Source organism: Crocodylus porosus, unplaced genomic scaffold (assembly GCF_001723895.1).
Source record: "Crocodylus porosus isolate Cpor-Errol unplaced genomic scaffold, CroPor_comp1, whole genome shotgun sequence".
Taxonomy (NCBI): domain Eukaryota; kingdom Metazoa; phylum Chordata; order Crocodylia; family Crocodylidae; genus Crocodylus; species Crocodylus porosus.
This window is the reverse complement of record NW_017728918.1, coordinates 73,582,961-73,603,782: the sequence shown is the minus strand read 5'-3', so window position 1 is coordinate 73,603,782 and position 20,822 is coordinate 73,582,961. Positions and strand designations below refer to the sequence as shown.

At 39.1% G+C, this 20,822-nt stretch overlaps 1 long non-coding RNA gene across 1 annotated transcript; it reads right to left on the bottom strand.

Annotated features, from left to right (window-relative positions):
* Nucleotides 1-19,888: 19,888 nt before the first annotated feature.
* On the bottom strand, nt 19,889-20,585 carry LOC109312231. Its single transcript, XR_002101761.1, has 2 exons — nt 20,555-20,585; nt 19,889-19,953 (listed from the first exon to the last, which is right to left on the bottom strand). It is a non-coding gene; the product is annotated as an uncharacterized LOC109312231 (long non-coding RNA).
* Between the last annotated feature and the right edge of the window lie 237 nt (nt 20,586-20,822).

Genomic DNA, 20,822 nt, shown 5'->3' with positions numbered 1-20,822 from the left:
CCAATGTCTTTAGCCCAGCAGCCCTGTACTGGCAAGGTTCAGGCACATTCATTTCTGTAGCTGCTGCCACACAGGAGGGAGATGTAGTTATCACTGCATCCAGCCAGTTTTGATGCCCTAGCCTAAGTGACCAGGTGGCCATTTATAGTTGGCTCAACTAAGGGTAGTCTTCAGACCAATATTAGAACAAGGCTCAAACTCAGTCCTGGGAACCATAGCAAGACACCTAAATCACTTTGCCTCTGTTCCCTGTGAGGCAGCATTAGATTGTAACTACAAAGTAGTATATGCTGTAAATAAGTACTAGAATGAGCTTAATTATTGTTAAATTTTATTTGGTCCTGGGCAACAAGAACATTGAATGGATGCTGTTTAAATCCCATAAGAACATTGGCAAAATGTTTTAGACTGATGAGTCATGGAGATACTGAAAAAACCACCCTGATCCAAATATGTCTCCTTGTGGCAGGTGATTTAATGTAGCCAGGGATAAAGGATCGAATTTTCAGTCAGCATTAATTAGTATAAAGTTATCTTGGTTGAGAATCTGACCTGATGTCTACTATTCTCTGAGATTAGTATGTTTCTATGTGTTTAAATAACCCAAGTGTCATATGCTTGTCCATGGTGAAAGTAAACTGATTTTATCCAGAGCAGCAATGCTGTGCATGTTAGCTACTAATCAAGTAAGAGAAAAAAAAGATTGTAAGAGTTAAGGAACCAATTTAGTTCTGAGGATTCTTTGAATCCTGTGATACCTTCCTCCCTTTAAAGATCAACTTATTTTGAAGGAATGATGCTAATTATGTGGCTAATAGGTTAATATTAATGATCATGCAGGAAACATTCAGACTGGATGACATGGCGAACAGTATGAACTTTGACCATCCTCCTCCGCTCTCTACCCCCTACCCAAATGGCTAAAGAAGGCTAATATTTATTGTCAAAACTTTCTTTTGATCATAGGTAAGTCCTGGAATGACTACAGGATATTTTTCACCAGACCTACTTGTGAATTCTACAATAAGCTTCTACAATAAGGTACCAAGGTTCTTGTGAAATTTATCTGGAGTTGTTGGGATAGATCCCAGCTATAGATCCCAAAAGCCATGCGTACTAAAATCATAAAGTCAGTAAAATTTTAGCCACGTAGAAGGATATGGGAAATTGACAGTGATTTCAATGGTACCACGATCTCACTCATTGTGCTTTTAGGATCTAATTCTGCAGACACTTACGTGTATGAGTCAGTTTACTCATGCAATGAGTTACAGTAGTAAGTCTGAAGGGCTTCTGAAGAGTTTTAGATCAAATGGAATCATTAGATCATCTAATCTGACCTCCCATATGCCATAGATAACTAAATGTCATCCAGATATCCCCATATTGAGTCATCTGACACTAAATTAAACATTTCAGTGACTAAATTTTTGTGTGCATCATGTTAAGAACAAGATATACTTGAGGTTCTACCAATATAATGTCATACAATACCAAGGAATTGACTGAGTTATGCATTATACCATAAAGGAAGGAACCAATCTGACTTAGAGAAAAACATCTATATAACCCCAAATCTGGTGGTAAGTTTGGCCCTAAATGTATCATGTACCTTTTGCCATTTGAGAAAAAGGATTCTTTGTACTACCTCAGCAGTTCACTGGTCCCAGTTAGCATCCCATATCCAGTCATGACCTGTATCTGATGATTCAAACAAATATAAAGGAAATAAAGCAACAAAAATCTCAGAAAACATCTGATCTATGAGCATTGTGGAAAAATAATAAACAATTGGATGAAGAATAGAGACAGGAGATTTGATCATAGTACTTATGTTAAAGCACAGTCAAGATTTAACCATGTTAAGAAAGGGGAAGAATGGAAGGGTTCATATACGCCCATATTCCAGAGCCAGACTGGATCTCCATGACCAGTCAGCCCAAAGTTGTATTAAAATGTTTCTTCTAGTAAGGTATCTAATCTAGTATTAAGTATTCCGTGCAACAGTGACTCCAACACCTCCCTTGGCAAACTGTTTCACTGCTTAATTTTCTTCACTGCTAGTATATGAGATCTTGATTCAAGGCTGAAATTGTCCAACATGAACGTAGATGTTAGGAACTACTCTTTTGTAATCACTGCATCTTGTTATGCCTTCTTCAGCAAGGTTTAAAAGTCCCCACTATCAGATATTTTTTCTATGTCTAGGTACCTATACACAGTGATCAAATCATCTTTAAGCCTTATATTCAAGTACATATAACTCCATAAGTCTTTCATCCTCAGGCTTGTTTTTCTGCTCTTAGCTCATGTTTGTGTTCTACCATACATGCAGTATTGCTGCATGCTGCTGTAAGCTCCTGCAGATGAACAGGACACAGTACTCCAGTAATAGTCCTACTAATGTTGAGCATGGAGGCAAGATTTTTCTCTATTTTTACTATTTTAAAAATCCAATGATTTGCCAACCCATTGCACTGTTTGTGTTGAGGCAACTAGCTACAATGACCCCTATGAATCAGATTCTGAGCTATTCCTTTCCAGAACAGTTTCTTTCGCCTGTAGATATTATAATAAGCATACTTGGTTCCCAGGTGTCTTATCTTGAATTTGCTGTGCTAAAATGCATTTTGTTTCTGTTAACCAGGTGATTTAGGAGGAAAAGTAGTTGGTCAAAAAGTTAGCACGCCCATTTCAGAATTGCACATTGGTATAATATTCTTTTTAGGGGAAGATGTCAAAATGTCAAATCTCAGAATGTATGAATCTTAAACACTAATTTAATCAGGAAGTACAATTCACAGAAATCCTAATGCTGAATAGGAAAGCATGTATCCTCTATACACATCAGTGCCAGGATGATAGGAAGTTTGCTTTCTGAAAATGACAGTGCATCAAAATGATTCACATTTTCTCTTTTCTTATCAGTCCTCGAAATCCACTTTGCTTAAGTTCCCTACCAGGAAAATCCAAATGGAGTTAAAAATCATATACTGTGCATCAGATGTGCCAGTTTTCCTGTGTATCAAATGCTCTTTCCTACAAAATTAAGTCTTTTATTAGAGCTCAAATAATAATAGTTAGAAACCCTGTGCCTTGATAGCTACAAAATGATATTTAGAGGTTTGCTTTTGGGAATTGGCCTGTAGGTAAAGTAGATATGCATTAGAATAATGGGCCAGAGGAATGGCAAGGGTTAATTGGTGTCTAAAAGCCTGTTTTTGACACAATTTCAAGGCACACTGTTTGAAGCCAGCAGACACATAGGCTGGGAAACTGAAGTCATGTACCAGACTGTTCCATAACATGAAATAAGGGACTCTGCTGCATTGGCCAGGTCACAGTGACCAAGTGCAAAGCCCATGTGATTTCCAGATTTGGTGGACAGACCAAATTAGGAGACCAGTAAAAGCCCAAATTAAGATGTGTGCATGTGATGGGTTTGTTGAAACTGACAGAACAGAACGTGGACAGTATGATGACCACAGGAAAAGCAACTGATGACGCCCAGGAATGACCAGTCATCAGAGGGGAGGATGGATAAAAAGGAGGCATTTCAGAGCAGCAGAGGGTCCCCAGGAGGGGAACCTGAGGCTACCTTGGACCAAGGACATACCACCAACATATTTTACCCACCCAGCTGTAGGGGGAGGATGGGCTGTGGCCCTCAACCTCCAGGCTGCTGACATCTGACATTCAAGAAAGAACCACAGGGGGAAGCTTGCATACTGGCCAGGCATACCTTCCTTCTGTGACAACCCTAGGACTGGTAAATATAGAACCTGGGGGGGGGGGGAATTTTGTTTGCCTTGCCTGCATTATTATCTGCTATCACTTTGTATCAGTAAAATGCACCCATTATTGAATGGAAAAGTTGTGATCAGTCTGAAGGTTTAGATCCACCCAGAAGAAGGTGTCTGGGTCAAAGATCCAGTGCCAACTGGCCTTACAAGGACAGGATAATTAAGTGAACAACTATACAGTCCTTTAGAAAGGCCTTTCTAATTCAGGGAAATTGATTATTGCTGGGCACGTCTGCATGAGACGCTACTGCTCAGTAGTTACTGCACATTTATTTAGTACTTGTATAAGCAAGAAATAAATAAATGCACAGTAGCAATTAGTTTGAAAGGTCAGTTTGTCCATGCTGTGATGCAGTACCTGTGCAGTATTATTCAACTACTGCATGGTCAGTGTCTCGTGTAGACACGTCCACTGCTATGCATATTGAAATATACATTTTCTGTATATATATATGTGGTGTTAACATGCATGTGCTACACTACAGACCTGTGTGATAATTTACATATATCATGTATATGAAGTGGGTCATTTTCCACCCAATCTCTCTGTTAAGGCTTCTAACATACCATTCCAATGAGTAGTTTCAATCATCTCTCTCTCTTTCTATCACACCCCGCCCCCAGAGAAATGTGATATCTCCTATTCTCTTCTTCTCCAGAGCTACAAGATGGCTTGGACTTCAGACTGGTGTACATGGTACTAAGTAAAAGGTCCAAGAGCATGTAATCCACTAAAAACAGATAATTTACATCATTAGAACCCCACTGGAAAAATAGGAATCTTTTTCTAGTGGGACAATGCATTCGCAGTTAGAACATGCAGATCTAAAGATATTGGCATGATCATTATTAAGAAAAGGAAAAGATTTTAATATTCTGTATAGGTTTTTCTCTTTTTTTCAGTATCTGTTCAGTTGGTCTCATAATACTGATACAGCTTAGTTTATGAGGCTATGGGTTATAAGAATTAAATAGTACAGAGAATTTTGTTCTTTAAATAAAGTAGCTTCTATGTTAAATTATACTTAGCCCATAAAATACAACAAAGTTTTACTGGTACTCATTTGATATGTGTATATATTTTAAGAAGTCTTACATATAAAAGTTTCTAGTTGGGTTAACCTTTTCAGCAAGAATATCATAGTTTAACCCTCTCCGAATGCCACTCTGCTCTGCTTTCTGTTCCCTACCAAATCTGCTGCTCTTCTTTCTGCTTCATGTTGTTTGACACTTTCATAGCATATTTCCTTCAATCTGCCAGAGGCTGTCTGTGCCACTTGTGGCATGAGTGTTGCAGGTTGACTACGCCTGTCCTAAACAAATTGGAAAGAGCTATCAGCATGTTGCACGGTCTGGAATGCCTTCCTTTTGAAGGTTTTGAAGTGATTTGATGACAGTCTAAAAAAAGGCGGTATAAAAATAAGGTTTCTGCTTGTAGCTTGAATTTAAAATAAAAAAAAATTCATAATGAGAGTAAATGGTGGGAAATTGATCCCACACATTCAGACTAGAAATAAGAAACATTCTTTTCTTTTTCTTTTTTACTGTGAAGGTAATTAACCACTGGAACCTTTTAGTTAGGGAAGTGTGGAATTTGCCATCACTTGCAAGCTTTCAGTGAAGGCTGGATGTGTTTCCTACTTGATAAAGAAACACCATGGGGAAATTTTATGTGCTTTTATGTGGGAGGTCATACTTGATGATAATAACAGTTGTTTCCGGCCTTAAAGTATCAGAATCTATGAGCTGTACAACTTAATTATGGCTTCATTTCTCATAAGCAATTTGCTTATACAAAACTCAGGATGATAAAAGTTTTGTTATACTGCACATATTATGTTCATTATAAATAACATTTTCTGGGCTTATTTTAATGTGAAAGATAGTTTATCATATGCCCAGGTATGTAACAGTACCAGTAGGAGACATTGTTACTATGATGAGGTACAGAAACCTGAAAGTTTTGCTCTTTAACTTTACTGTGACTTTTTCAAATAGAACTGAATGATGATGTTATTAAAGTGTGCACCGTAACAAAGATCTTTAAGTGCTAGGGACCCAATCCAAGCCATTAAAGTTACTAGGAATCTTTCAGTTTACTTCAATATACACACAGATAACATTTTATATGTACTTGACATCTATAATATAGCTAATAACATGGGATTTTTTTTCCTGTGATAAAATGAGTACATAAAAGGGCACATGCTAGATTCATTTGAATCTAATCAGGATGTAGAGGTCTTCAAAAATCTGGGAAGGAAGAGTGCATTTTACTTTATATGAACTCAACCATGTTATAAATCTGCATATGTTAAGCATATGTTATTTTTTCATATGATACATTTGATTGCATCTCAGAAAAATCACATTACTTAATGTTCTACAACTAAAATAACCACAGTTAATGTAAGTAAGTGCTTTTACTTCCAGTTCTTTCTCAGACTCTTTGTCTGTCCCTATTTCAGCAGCTTCTTAATCTGTGACTAAGAGAGAGAACAGACACATGGGTGGTCGATTTAACGTTAAACAAAGTAGTGCTTGAGAAGATATTTGTTTTAATGCAGAGAAACTGTGAACTGATCAGTTACATCATTAAAGTAATTGTACATTGTACATGCCATCCATTAACTAATTTTTACTTTGTTTACATTTATAGTATGCAACATTAGAAAACTACCAATTAATTACTGGATGGATACGAACACAAAAGTTTCCAGCATGCCAAATCATTTTTCAAATACAGTAAAATCCCTGTTATCTGGCATTCTACTATCCAAAACACTTTACTAACCAGAATGTCTGACCAGCCAGCTGGATGCAGGGGGGAGGCAGGGGGGGAGTGGGAAGCTTGCACACAGTAGATGCTGCCACCACCTACCACCTTGTGCTGCTGCTGCTCCATGTATGGCTGCTGCTCCCCTTCCCACTCTCCGCTCCATGTGTGGCCACTGTGGCCACCTTCCCCCACTCCACATCCATCTAGAAACCCACACGTCCCAGGTAACTGGCATTTTTAGATACCCGGCACCCCCCCATTCCCATCATGCCTGATAACAAAAAACTACAACCCATATGCTTAATTTAATTTTTAATTTAAAAATGCATAAAATGTATTCTTGCCTGTGAGCATGATGCAACAAGTAAAAGAAATTCAAACACCTGTAGCTGGTAACTGGCTGACTGGCTGCTCTCCCTGCATCCACAGAGCCAGTCATCTCATCATGGAAGGCAATCAGTTTGGTCAGGCATGACTTGCCCTTGGTGAATCCATGCTGACTATTTCTAATCACCTTCTTCTCCAAGTGCTTAGAAATAGGTTCCTTGAGAATCTGCTCTATGATTTTTTTCCAGAAACTGAGGTGAGGCTGACTGGTCTGTAGTTCCCTAAATCCTCCTTTTTTGCCTTTCTGAAATATGGGCACTATGTTGGCTCTTTTCCAATCATCTAGGACCTCTCCTGATCCCTATGACCTTTCAAAGATGACGGCCAGTGGCTTTGCAATCACATCAGGCAACTCCCTCAACACCCGCAGGTGCAGGACCTGTAATGCCTGCTATTACAGGATCCAGCACAAAGTTTGAATGTTGTAACTATTTTTCTTGTCAGTGGCACATTAGGAGACTTCACCAGTAATATCCACCACAGGGTATTATAAGGAAGCTGTAGAAGATAGTAACAGAGATAACTACGTTCCTGTGAAGCCTATATTTCTTCTTCATTTATCCAGCACTTAAAGAGATAAGGGTACAATAGTTGGGTGGTTACTTAATACTGGATTGATAACAGTATAGAGATACATAAACCTGAAAACTGGGCCGGGCAGTATTTTTCTAAGGGCTGGAAGTGGACTTGGACTTTGTTAACAAATGACAATAACCCATCACTTAGGTATAAGAGAAAGGCACGTGTAGGGACCATTAGCCTATTCCATTGGCCAGCGGAGAAATTAAGGCAAAGGACTACACCAAAGATATTGCAGAGGCATGTGTTTTACTTACTAGTCATATACATGTAAAATTGATTTATTGTGCTTTCCTTTAATAACATTTGCCTGTTCTATGCACAGACTCTGTTACTGCAGCAAGGATGTGCCCCTAACGGAAGTGTTTCATTTTCCTAGGTTCCTGGCTGAAGGCTCAGGTTTATGGTGTTAATGAATTTTTAAGACAGATCCTAGATATTTGATCCTCATTCTTGTTACTGCAAATAACTGCTGGTGGAGGGGCTACAAAAGTAAATAAGAACTATCAACTAGAAGAATTGTAACAAAGAGAGTGAGAGCACTAGTGCTCTGGAGGACAGATGTAGACTTTGCTACAGCATCTTCCTGACAACAGCCTCTGTCCCTGAACATACGTGAGTAACATAGGGCAAGAGAAAAATAACAGGATAGGAAAGATCTGTAATTGTACTCTAGTTGCAAGCAAGTAAGAAGGATTGTGTAAAACTGTCCTCCGGGATTTGATTAATTGCTTGCTTATTGCTGAAGATGGAAAAGAGAGAGAACAGAGCAGTGATTTTAATGGTAAAAGTGAGATGGCAGGTGGACAGCACTTACCTGTAAAAAAGATGGGTACTAAAAATAATCAGACAGTAACCATTCAGATTTGTCCTATTTTTCAGCTCCAAACCACAAGGAGGACTTTGGTATTTTCATTGTTTCAGAAAATTTGGTGAATCTTCTCAGTATAAACTCTGCAGGCCTAAAACAGATAAATCTGCAGATATGTGGTTGGCTTTTATTTTATAGATCAGTTAGGTAACCAGGATATCCAAATAATTGGATAGTGGCAGCCAGCACTTCACTGTAAAGGGGCTCTTAAAAATATCTGACAGTCAACCTTTTTTTTTTTAATGAAGTGGTTGGCTAATTCACTAGTATGAAAATATGTAGCATCATTTTCAGACTTAATTGTAATAACTTCTCACAGCCTTTTGAACATGAGAAACACAAAACAAAAGTGGTCTAATTTCACTTCCAGATTTGATTCCAGGTGATTATCATGCATAAAACCCAGATGGCACCAGACCTGATACTCAGCCTCTGTTTTCTCAAGTATTCTATTGTGATTGGTTTTCATGATCAGTCTGAGAAACAAGTATGAATTCTAAACCAACCTTCAGGAAAGCAATCTTTGAGTATTGGTGATGCTGTGGTTCACTTTTTTTGGTGGTAATAAGCTAGGGGCTTTCTTTTTCATTCATAAGGACACAATGTTTTATCAACTTTTGCTAATGGGGCAATGGTAGGAAGGTATTTTGGAAGAGAATCAAACTTAACATAATTCTCCCAAGTCTAAGAGCATATTCAGCCAGTGTGACAAAGGCATTCCAGGTTCTGCTGTGAACATCATACAAAGAAAGATATGGCTAGAATTACATTTAGCTGCTTTTGGATTCCCTAGTCTGAATGACCCAGAATCCCTTTTCCACTGGTTATCTTGGGGCATCCTTCAAGTGTAAGTCCAGAGCAAAGCTTGACCTCATATTTGGCACTGCAGCAATATGCCTTGACTGCTCTGTCTTCATCCTCCTGGTAACAAAGAAACAAATTCTTACTTTTAATATTTGTTTGCATATGCAGATATAACAGTAAGTATGATACAATTTTTTAAGTATACTTAGTAGGCCAGAATATTCTCTCAGATGAGCAGTTCACATAAGGGAAGAAGTAGGGGAAAAGTATCCTATCCAAGACTAATTTCTTTTGAAAAGGTTTGTTAATGCTACTTTCCCAGTGTTGTCTTTGGGAGTTTCTTATATATTCTCCGTATCATGAGAGAGATGTTTCGTAATGCTGGAGATGTCTGTTTATTGAAGGTTGCACATGTATTGTTGAGCAGTAGAGTCCTTTGGATTTATGCCAGCAGGGTTCCACTGCAGTGGGTAAAATAGTATTAAGTACCTTCAAATTTAAAAGTATAATCCATTTTAATTTTTTTTAAATAGCCTTGATGCAACACAAAGACTAAGAGAGAGAGAGAGAGGAGTGGCTTAGCTAATGCTGCATATAAGTGAAGGAGGTGTGAGTACATGGTTGGGGGGTGACTCTATCCAATTACTGCTTTAGAGACATGAAGGGAAATGCATTACAAGATGATGTGGTTAGTGGCTAGTGTGCCAAGTGGACCCCAATTAGTGTAGTAAAATGAGCCAAAAATTAGCTTAGTTTGAGAAGTTGGTATGTGTGTTGAGAGCCAGATTGTACGTAGGCTTTATGTAGGCATGCAAGGCTAAGGGGATGATTTGAGGAACTTTAACCCTACACTCTGCCTCGCCTTACAACTATAGAACCATAGTTATATTATATTATCTTTCAGTTGAACTTGTTATATCAGAGAAACAGATTATGCAGATATGGGAACACTTACAGATTATGAGTTGAACAGATGTAACAGATCATGCTGATAAAATGATGAACTGTGCCATTAAATATATCCTTAAACCTCATGGTTTGTTAGCAACCATAAAGTTGAGTAAAATCAGACCTTTTTGGTTTTTTTCCAGAAATGTTCTGTCTCTTGTGACAGGACAATTTTATCTTTATTCTAGGGGACATTACTGACAAGGTCATAGAAATAGTGAGCAAATAACAAGTTTTAAATCTCTGTAAAATGTTGTTTATTGATTTTTTCCACCCCTTTGAGCATCAACCTTATAGACTGAATAACAGTTCAAAGAGCTGAACATCTAAGAATTAAGTGTGCTTATAATTACTCCTGGCAGGGGTGTGAAAAAAATCATGCTGCTTCTCTTGAGGTGGAAATTAACCTCCTGCCTTCATTTATTTTTCCCAACTTTATGAAAGGAATCAGTTAGGAAATGAAGATTTACCGTGTGCATTGAAAAAGGTTTACATGAAAATGTGTTAATAATATCCTGCATGCAAGGTTAGAGAGTATCTAGGAGAAATGATCAGTTAAGAAAAAAAGAACAGAAGAAGAAACATCAGACTTCCATAAATAAATCTGTTGTCTGGGGGTAAGTACTTGAAGACAAGCCTAGCAGGGGAAACCTTATTATATGTACAGAGGTTTGGTAGGCCACTAGATCCCACCAGGTATCTTTTTCATTCAAGGCTCCAAAAGGCTTAATTCCCTCTGCAGATTGGCCTGCAGCCTGACCCCATCCAGAGGTGCAAGACACCAATGAAAACTCCACACAAAGTTAACAGGAGTGTATATTGTAAAAATCAGTATCAAAACAGAACAATGAATCCACACAATAACAACAGTGAACCAGTCAATAAAGCACTATGTACAGTACAGTATGTACAGTATATATCAGCACTAGCCTGTCACCATTAGGGCTAGGGACAGACATTACACATAAACTGGTTTAAGTGATCAGAAACTGATTTAATCCTGTAACAGAACAGACATTCAGTGCACATAAACCAGTTTCAAAATGGCTGAAACTAGTTTGAGATAAAAGTAGTTTAATGTAGTATCAGACTTAACTGATTTGGCTCAAACCGGTTTATACAATGTCTGTGCCGGACCTAGGTGACAGCCAAGAGCACCCTAAGACCTGGCCTGCTGTAAAACTTCTAACACCCTGAGGTTTTCTAGCTTCTCTTCCACTCTCAGTGAGTATTCAGCACCTCAGAAAAGAGTGGGTGATGCTTTACCCTCTTGTCAAGGATGAAGCAGGTAAGTTCAGGTGAGTCCACGAGTGGAGTGAACCCTGGTAGGTCGCTTCCCACACATTACACTCAATCCCTTCAACTGCCAGTCTCCTCAGTCTCTCACACAGGTACCCCTCGCTCTCAGTGTGCTCAAACTTTGCACCACACATAGTCATGACTGTCACGGACTCCCAGTCACGAAGCAGACAAAATTCTCAGTCACATACACTCAGTCAAGCATAATTCCAGTCACACACTGAGGTACTGCCTCATGCTGGTTTTGTAGTGGCTACCTCACACCACCTGTCAATCACACCTGGGTCCAGTCACTGCTTGTACATCTCAATCAATCAATGTCAATCAACAGTATCTTTTCTTTCATGGACCACTCATATTTATCACCATTTCGTAACTCATTAGCATGGGGGTGGGCAAAATGCAGCCCGCAGGCTGGATGCTGCCTGCCAGGCCATTCTGTCTGGCCCACAAGGCCCCTAAAAAATTTAGAAAATTAATATTTATCCACCCCTGGCTACCTGTCATGAAGCCCTTGATGACTTGCCAAAACTCATTAAGCGGCCCTCCGCCCAAAATAATTGCCTGCTCCTGCATTAGCATGATGTTCCTGCTTTTTGGTTATATAACTAGGTCCAAACTGTACATGCTCAAATTTCCCAACTAGGTCATAGTGTCATCCAGGTTAGAAGATTAGATATTCCAGAGCCTTCCAACCTCTTGCCATCTTATGCATGAATGACCATACCATGACCAGGCCAGGATGCATACTGTCTACATACTAAGTACTGCAAGTAAACACAAAGAAATCTGTAAGGACAACTGAACACTAAGCAAGACTCATAAGAACAGAAAAAAATATAAATCATGTTTATAATTAAGTCTTAATGAACTGAGAAGGATTGTAAGACCGGAAGGGTCCTCAGAAGAGCATTGGGTCCAGCCCCCTGTACCAAGCAAGACAGACAACTGGGTTCAGGTGACCCCAGCAAAGTGACTGTCCAGTCTCCTCTTGAAGATTTCCAGGGTAGGTGATTGCACCACCTCTGGAGGGAGCTTATTCCACAGTCTTGACACCCTGACTTTGAAGAAGTTTTTCCTAATATTGAGCCTGAATTGACAGTGGTGACACAGAAGGGAAGCAGCTGCAGTGACTGGCTTCAGAGATTGGCCATCATGGGATTGGCCATGGGTGGACACCCCGTCCCCCCCCCCGGGCAGTGAGATTAGCTGTGAGGGGGTTTACCTGTGGCCAGTTAGGATCATCCACAGGGGACTCCCCCCCACACAAATTGGTGGGACTGGTCACAGGTGGGGCACATGCCCCCCCCAACTAAGGGGGCACCAGTTGCCCATGTGAATCAGTCTTCCAGGAGTTTGTGGCCACTACTCCTGGTTTTCTCCTCAGGTGCCCTGGTGAACAGTTGCTCACCAAGGCCTTTTAATTGTTTTTCCCTAGTAATATTTTCCTGGCTCTCACCTATCCTGACCACCTTCATGTTTTAATTATTCTGGGAAACTGAAAGGTCCTACATAGATACATCTGAGTTATCATTAGTATTTTTATAAATCTTTTTAATTGAACTATTTTACTTGGTCCTGTAGTATATTCAACAGTCTTTTCATTTATTACTCTCTCTAGTCCAAGTGCAAGGTTTTTTTGTTTTGTTTTGTTTTTTAAATAGGGTTTCAGGGAGATTTTCAAATCCCTAATCACCTTGCTTTCCTTTTGAAAATTCTGTCCCCTATAAACCTACCTGGCCATCCAGAAGAAGCTGTATTTATTTTGCAATGAGATGTAGAGAGCCTCTAAGAACTACAGGGACCTAATGGCATCTAGTGTCCTCAATAAAGAACTGACAAGGAAATAGGGATAGAGTCATGTTTCAAATAAGTATTTGGAGTGTAGAAGTTGCCATAATGTGACAGACCACTGATTCAGTTTTCAGTCTCTGATATCAGCTGGCACCAAGCACATCAAAAGAACATGCAAGAACTTCACAGGAGGCAGATATGGAATCACCTACCTCCTATTTTAAAATTCTTGAAAATCTGAACTTCTTATTTTAATCCTGAGACCAGAATAATGCCCATCTGTCCTTTACACGTTAAAGGACTCATGACTCCTATTGTACCAACTTTGGCCACGGCACACCACCAGGTTGATGCATGAGCTCTGTCGGGCAGGTAGCTCAGTGACACTAATTGCTTTACAGCTATAAATTTAACTATGTTGCTGCTGTAGAAATTTTATTCCCTCAGAGCCATTTGTTGCAAGTTATAATTTGGAGATTTCAACTAGTCATGCAATGAAAAGTTAAAGGCAACCTTGTTCGGGCAGTCAAGCATAATGGGTTATTTTTTGTGCTACACTGTTCAGTAGTTTGCACTGGGACATAAGACATGTACAATATCAAGAGAAATCCCAGATACATTCATCTACTCTTAAACATAGAGGATTTTCTATAGTGAATTAAAAGGGCACAAATGGAGGGTCCAACTGTGCATAATGTGCAAACAAACTGACATTTAAATTATTGTCTAAACATATTTACTGTGGCTTCACTAAAGTTTTGATGTAATTACATTAGTTTCATAGCAGTTATAATGTGTATAACCTTGGTCAATGTTAAATGACTACAAAAGGCAGGAACATATGTGCCCATTTTTCTAAGCTGAAGTGTAAAAATGTATTAAACACTTGGTCTGTTTACCACTATGGTTAGGACTGTTCTTTAATTAAGATGGCAATTATAATTCATACTGTTACACTTCATACACTGGGATAAATGCTTACCCCTCTTGTTCACATAGACACTCTTTTTATAATTGTTTCAATGGTAGATCTGTAAAGCTGTAAATTCTGACAGAGTTAATGGGAAGTAGGTATGTTTGTCTGTTCTCAGCACTTAAAAGGTCATCTGTGTAAGATTTCAGGTAAGTCATCATTGACAATCCTCTCAGTTTGAGGATAATCTCTACCACAGCTCATTTATGGGTCTTGAGGCGATTTAAGAGTCCAATCCTTGAGTCACAGACCCATCTGCAGAAGCTGCAGGTCTTCCTGCAGGAGAGAGTAGGCCTTAGGTTAGGGTTTCTCTCCTTTTCTTTCCTCCATTCTCTCTTCTCTGTTTTGAGGGCAAGATACTTTACGTTGGAATAGACTGCCACTTGGTTGAGGTTGTGGCACTGTTAGAGTCAGCTGACAGCCAGCTCCTCCCAGCTGTTGATGTCAGCATCTGTTTTCTTGAGTTATGACTTCAGTGTGTCCTTGTAGCAGTTCCTCTGGCCACCATGAGATCTCAGGCTCTTAATAAGGTTGTAGCAGAGCACTTATTTTGGGAGTCATGAGAGTCAGGCATCCACATACAATGCCCAGTCCAGTGAAGTTGGTGCTTGAAGATCACCAACATAATGCTGGTAACATTGGCTTCAGCAAGGATGCTGGCATTTGTGTGATGATTCAGGTATGTATTCCTGAAGTTGATTACGTCAAATCAAAACTGTTATACCTCTGTGTTTTTAACAGTTTGTAGCGGGAGGAGTGGAGAAAGGGCTTCCCACTGATCTTCACTCACATTTTCATCTTCTTGTACTTAGTGCTACCATTGGTAGCAATATAACAGATTTCACGGAGGAAATAATGCCCATAATTTTCAGAACTGAGAATCCACAATGAAATGCTGAAGCACACAGCACTTGGAGCTCCCACTGACTGTTTTGTCAGCTACACATAACTCCTGAACAATAAAGACTTTTCTCTGTATATACCTAAATTTTCATTTGGATGCCTATCTTTATACAACCTGGTTCAAAATTGTTCTCCTACATCTATAATTCAACGTCAGGATCATTTCCTCAGCCTACCAGTCTGTTTTAAATCAAAAGCCTCTATTACTACAGCAATATAAAGTTTTCACTTCTGAAGAATTTTAGAGTTAAGAATTGTTTTGAAGAAACTCTTTATGCGTAACGGTCACATAAAGTTGGAGATTAGGTAACTGCATTTTATGGAAATATTTTCACATTAATTTTTCTAAGGAGATCAGATTGTGGTTGGGGTTGGCATCGGCAGGTAAAAAATGCAGGAACAGGCTAATGAGGAAAGGCAGAAACACATAGAATTGTTTAATCTGGAGAAAAGAAGACTGGTTGGGAGGCAGGGAGTATTTATAACCACCTGAACAGTGGTTATCAATAGAATGGAGGTGCAGAACACAGGACTAGGAGCAATGGTTTAAAGTTGCAGAAATGAAAATTTAGGTTGGATATTAGGAATAACTCTCTCATTATGGGGCTGCTTAACACACAGCCCATGGAGATTGTGAAAGCTCTATTCTTTGGAGATTTTTAAGAGCAGATTAAACAGACTCTTGACTGGCATAATTTAGGCAGGAACAATTTTCTCTTGAACAAGGGGTTGGATCAGATGACCTCCAGGTTGGATCAGATGACCTCCATAGGTCCCTTCCAACCCTAGTATTCTATGATCATTACATTTAATCCCAGAAAATTCAGTACACTTGCAACCTTTGATGCCAAGACTACATTTACCTCAGAAACTTGAGATATGTTAATTATATGTCTAGTCACAAAGTTTAACATGGAAATTGAATTCCAGAAAAATTATATTTAACAGGATTTTACTTCATAACTTCTTTGTTGAAATGGTCTTATAACAACAAAGAAACGCTTTTAAGACAGAATTATTACATTGAAATAAAATGGTTTACATGGTTCAAAATTAGACACAACTGGTCTAAATTATGTTCTGACTTACAGCTGTGTAAACGAGAAAAAACCTGTATTAAAATAAATTGAGTTACATGAGTGTAAAATGGTTTGAACTTAAAATCAAATCAGGTCCAGTACCATTTTTAAATTAAGACAGTTGAATGTTAATTGGCATGCACACATTAAGTATTTAGATGATAATTATTTTCCATGCTCCTAATTGAAATGTGACAACATACTTAGTTACCATTTAATTAGAGAGCAAATTAATTATATATTATCATCTTCATTCTTTATACACAAGTCTGTTCTTTGGTGGCAATTCTGTAATAAACAACACAAAGCTCAGTAGAGACTTCTGCCACTAAACGTCACCTGCACCAATCCGGCTGCAACTTCCTGTCATTGCATAGGCTAAGACTTAAACATGATTCAGTGCACAGCTTTGTGGGAATTCAGAATGCCACATTCAAAGTCAGCGGGGCAGACAACTTATAAACGACTCACAAAGTGGTACACAAACTTACCGTTCCTATTCATTCAATGGAAGGTATCACTAGTTACTCCCTGTTAAAAACCAGAAGGATCATATATTTTCCATTCCTTTCTGTTCCTTTTCTCTGGCTGCAGGTAATTTCAAATACTTGAATAAATATTTTGTTCAAAGAAACTTAAAAAGCACAGAGTAGTAAATATGAGAGAAATTTCAAGCTTGCTCTTTGCTTTCATTAGGTTGGACTAGGCAGAAATTAGTTTAAGTAGTCCCAAAATTACCTGAGGAAATAAGTATGGTACACTTAATGGTGTCTTGAATTCTAAAGAAGGGAAAAAATAAAACCACAGTAAGGCGTCTCCTTGGCAGGCTAGATTAATATAATATAAAATGAAATTTAAAAATAAAGAAGGAGTAAAGGAAGTACAAATGAACATTTTTGTAAGCTTTATCAAGGTAATAATTTTTTTGACCTTGTACCTGGCAAAGTATCTTTTCCTATGTGGCATGTTCAGATTAAGTTTATACATGACTTGTCTCAGAAGATATACTGTATGGGAAAACAAGGGTGGATTTAATCTTTGTCTGCCCTCCTTAACTGTTTTCACAGTGTAATTTACCCTGTATTTTGATTTTGTACCATAATCCCTATACTCCAAGTTCCACCTAAATTTAATAAGGTAAGCTAACTTACCTTATTAAAGGGTAAACTTAAGGGTTTACTTAAGGGTTTACTTTTGGTGATTACTGCCTTGTTTCCTTTTTCTCTTCAGACTTCTCTAGACTCATTGACTGTTTCCCTGTGGTTTAGATTCTCAGAATTTGTACAAATCTTTTTCAGGAAATAAGAAGGGATGGAGTTAGGACCATCCCTCCTTCCTTTGTACCTCTGCTCAGAGACCTGACTCAACTCTAAGGTAACTTGTTCTCTCTGCTTTTTCCATCAGCTTGTTTGGAAAAAAGGATACTCTTATAAGCTTGTCTCAGACATCACAACTGAGTTTACACAAGCATCCCCTCCCCCATTTCAGCAAAAGTTAGTTTATAAACAATAGAAAACACACAAAAAGTCAAAAGTTTTGGAGTCCAGTGATCTAATAGGTTAGCTTGGTAAAGACGTACCAGTCTCGACAGCCAGCATCATGGAAGATGGATGCAGTTAATAACTTGTCAAGCCACTATGGAGAAAGTACCCATTTACAGTGGGGTCAATCAAGGGTGGCCTCTATAGCAATATTAAACTCCTTAACCTCTCTGCTACTGACATCATCAGCAGTCCCTCAATATGCGGATAACAGTGTTCCAGTAAATTGGGAAGTTATTGGTGAGTCCAGAGATGACTGAAGAGGCTGATCTAAGATCTGCAAGTTGAGCTGAAGACCTGGCAAAAATTCGAGAAGGAAGGAGTGGATCCTGGTGATATCAGGTCACAGCTCTTTCCCTTGACCCTCTCGTCTGCCTCCATAATTAAGCAACTTTGTTTAAGATAATCAATGCCTTGTCATACATTACAGTGTCATTGGGAATGACCATTTCCCCCCTTGTCCCCCAGTCACTGACTTGTCACTGCGGGGGCATGTGCCCTTCCCGCCCCCCCGACTAAGGTGGCACCAGTCACCCATGCCTGGTACTGATGTCAGACTGGCCTTTAAAGTGTCCTTGAATATCTTTTTTGGCCCATCTCCTGATAGGTTACCATTGGTGAGCTGGGAGCATAGGACCTGTTTTGGGAAGGTTGCATATGTCTCGTCCAATGGAGCTGGAGCTGTATCAACATGTTTTCAATGCTGGTGGCATTTGTTTGCACCAGAATGCCAGTATTCATTATTCTGTCCCTTCTGTTGATATGGAGGACTTTCTAAAGACATTGCTAACGGTAATATCTTAAGGCTTTCAGGTGTTTCCAATATGTTGTCCAGGTTTTATACTCATACAACAGGATAATGATGACAAAAGACTGGGAGACACAAAATTTGGTTTGGTCCTGATGTTATGATAAAAGACGTGATTTCAAAGACTTTCAACAGCAGCACTGGAAGATTTTATTTGATCTAATGTTGAATATCAACACCTATGTTTAATTTTTGGGGAAATGTGACTACCCAAATAGAGGAAATGCTCAACATTCTCCAAGGACTGCCTTCTAATTGTAATATGTTGGGGGAGCAGCTGGTTAGTTTGGGGTGGCCTGGTAAAGTATCTTGGTTTTAGTGAAGTTGACAGTGAGTCCAAGCTTCACAGCAGCAGTCAAAAGTGACTGGGAACTTTTCAGTTGAGTGGGCACACAATAAATATCAGCATAGTGAAGGTCAGTAATGGAGGTGTTAGTTATCTTGGATTTGGAATGTAATTGGATGATGTTAAAGAGATTCATGTCCCTGCAATACTAAATGCTGACTCTAGATAGCAGTCTATCAGCAATAAGATGCAAAATAGTTACAATATAGAAGGAAAAGAGTGTTGATGCAATCACACATCCTTGCTTGACTCCAGTTCTAATGGGGAAGGGTTATAGTTATGAGCTATTGCTTACAATAGCTGCTGCCATGACGTCATGAGGAAGTCCGATGAAGGTAACACATTTTGGTGGGAATCCAGATCTCATTAGGATCTTCCATAGGGCCTCTCTATTGATTGATTCAAAGGGTTTAGTCAGGTGAAAGCCATGCAAAAATCTCAGTGTGGCTCACAGTACTTCTTCTGCAGCTGTTTAACAATAAGGATCATGTCTGTCATATCTCTGAGTGGTCTGAAACCATGACGAGACTTGGGTAGAATCTTCTGAGTGAGAGAAGTGAATCTATTGAAGAGAATGTGGTGAGGATCCTCTCAGCTATGGAGTTTCATGCTACAGTAATTGCTACAATCTAGCTGCTGTCTTAAATATGGTTAAAATCCTGGCATCTCTCAAATCATCTGTTCATGTTTTTGTATTTTCAGACTAGTGGCATGTAGTTGGTGAGAGCTTTTTTCCCCGACCATGTTTAATTTCAACTGGCATTCCATCAGGACCACATGCTTTATTGTTCTTACAAGCTCTGTGGCTTTTAAGGAGTTTTTATAGGTTGGTAGTTCTTCAAAGTAGATCTTAGTGGGGTGTTGTAGAATGGTTTCAGTGGTATTATCTTTGACATTAGAATCCCAGTTCAGAAGCTCTTGAAAATGTTCCTTCTACCATGCATTCACAGGGGAGCTGTCTTTAACATGTTTTATCCTCAGACCTCAGAGGGATAACTCCTCATGTGCTTGGCCCATAGACAGCATCTGCAATTGCCTACTGGACACAAAAAGAGAAGCACATGCTAATCCTGATTTTTAATCAAGACACCAGATATTAGAGCCACACTGCAGATTAAATCTGTATCCCACAGACTCAGGACCCAGTTTTCAGCTCCTAAATCTGTTTTACAGAAATTTGCAAGTATGATCTGAATCTTTCTTTCCATTCACACGACAAAATATGTGGGAATACTTTCCCTTAGCAATTGTGGTCAACTAATCTGTGGCAGAAAAAATATTATATTTCCATGCAATTATAAAAAAAGTAACAATGGCAGTGCCATTTAGCTGGTAAGTCTGGTTCATAACTTGCAAGTCTATAAAGGAGCATTATGAGCATCTAGCTTGACCCCCTCTATGATACATAACATAATATCTTGTCCCTGATTCTTCTTTCAGTGTAAGTCAACAGAAGCAATCCTTTCACCTTTTTCCTCCTTAGTAGTCCTTCATACTACCCAAACAATAGCCTATAAGTTGGCTTGGGAGTCAGCAGCTTCATTGTCTGGCTTTGCTCCCTTGGGAGCCCCTCAACCTGTCCTCATAACACAAAGCAATTCTCTTTGGTCCAAACAAACAAATAAATGCATAAAACAAACCTTTAGCCTTTCTCCATTCATCAGGAAAGGGGCCCTTCTTATAGGCAAGCTCTGCTAGATTTCAATCTGCTCCCTGCCCACAAACTGCTCCTTCCCCAGCTCAAACTGCATGTTCTTTCTCCCCTTGGGCTTTTAACTGCCGGTAAATCACCCACAGCTGGGTTCCTACTTCAGGATTGTCTGCTTCCCTCATGGTGCCAGACCACCCTGTTATAGTAAAATTATCTAGATTAACTTTAAATAAATTGCTGGGATGAACTGAAAATTG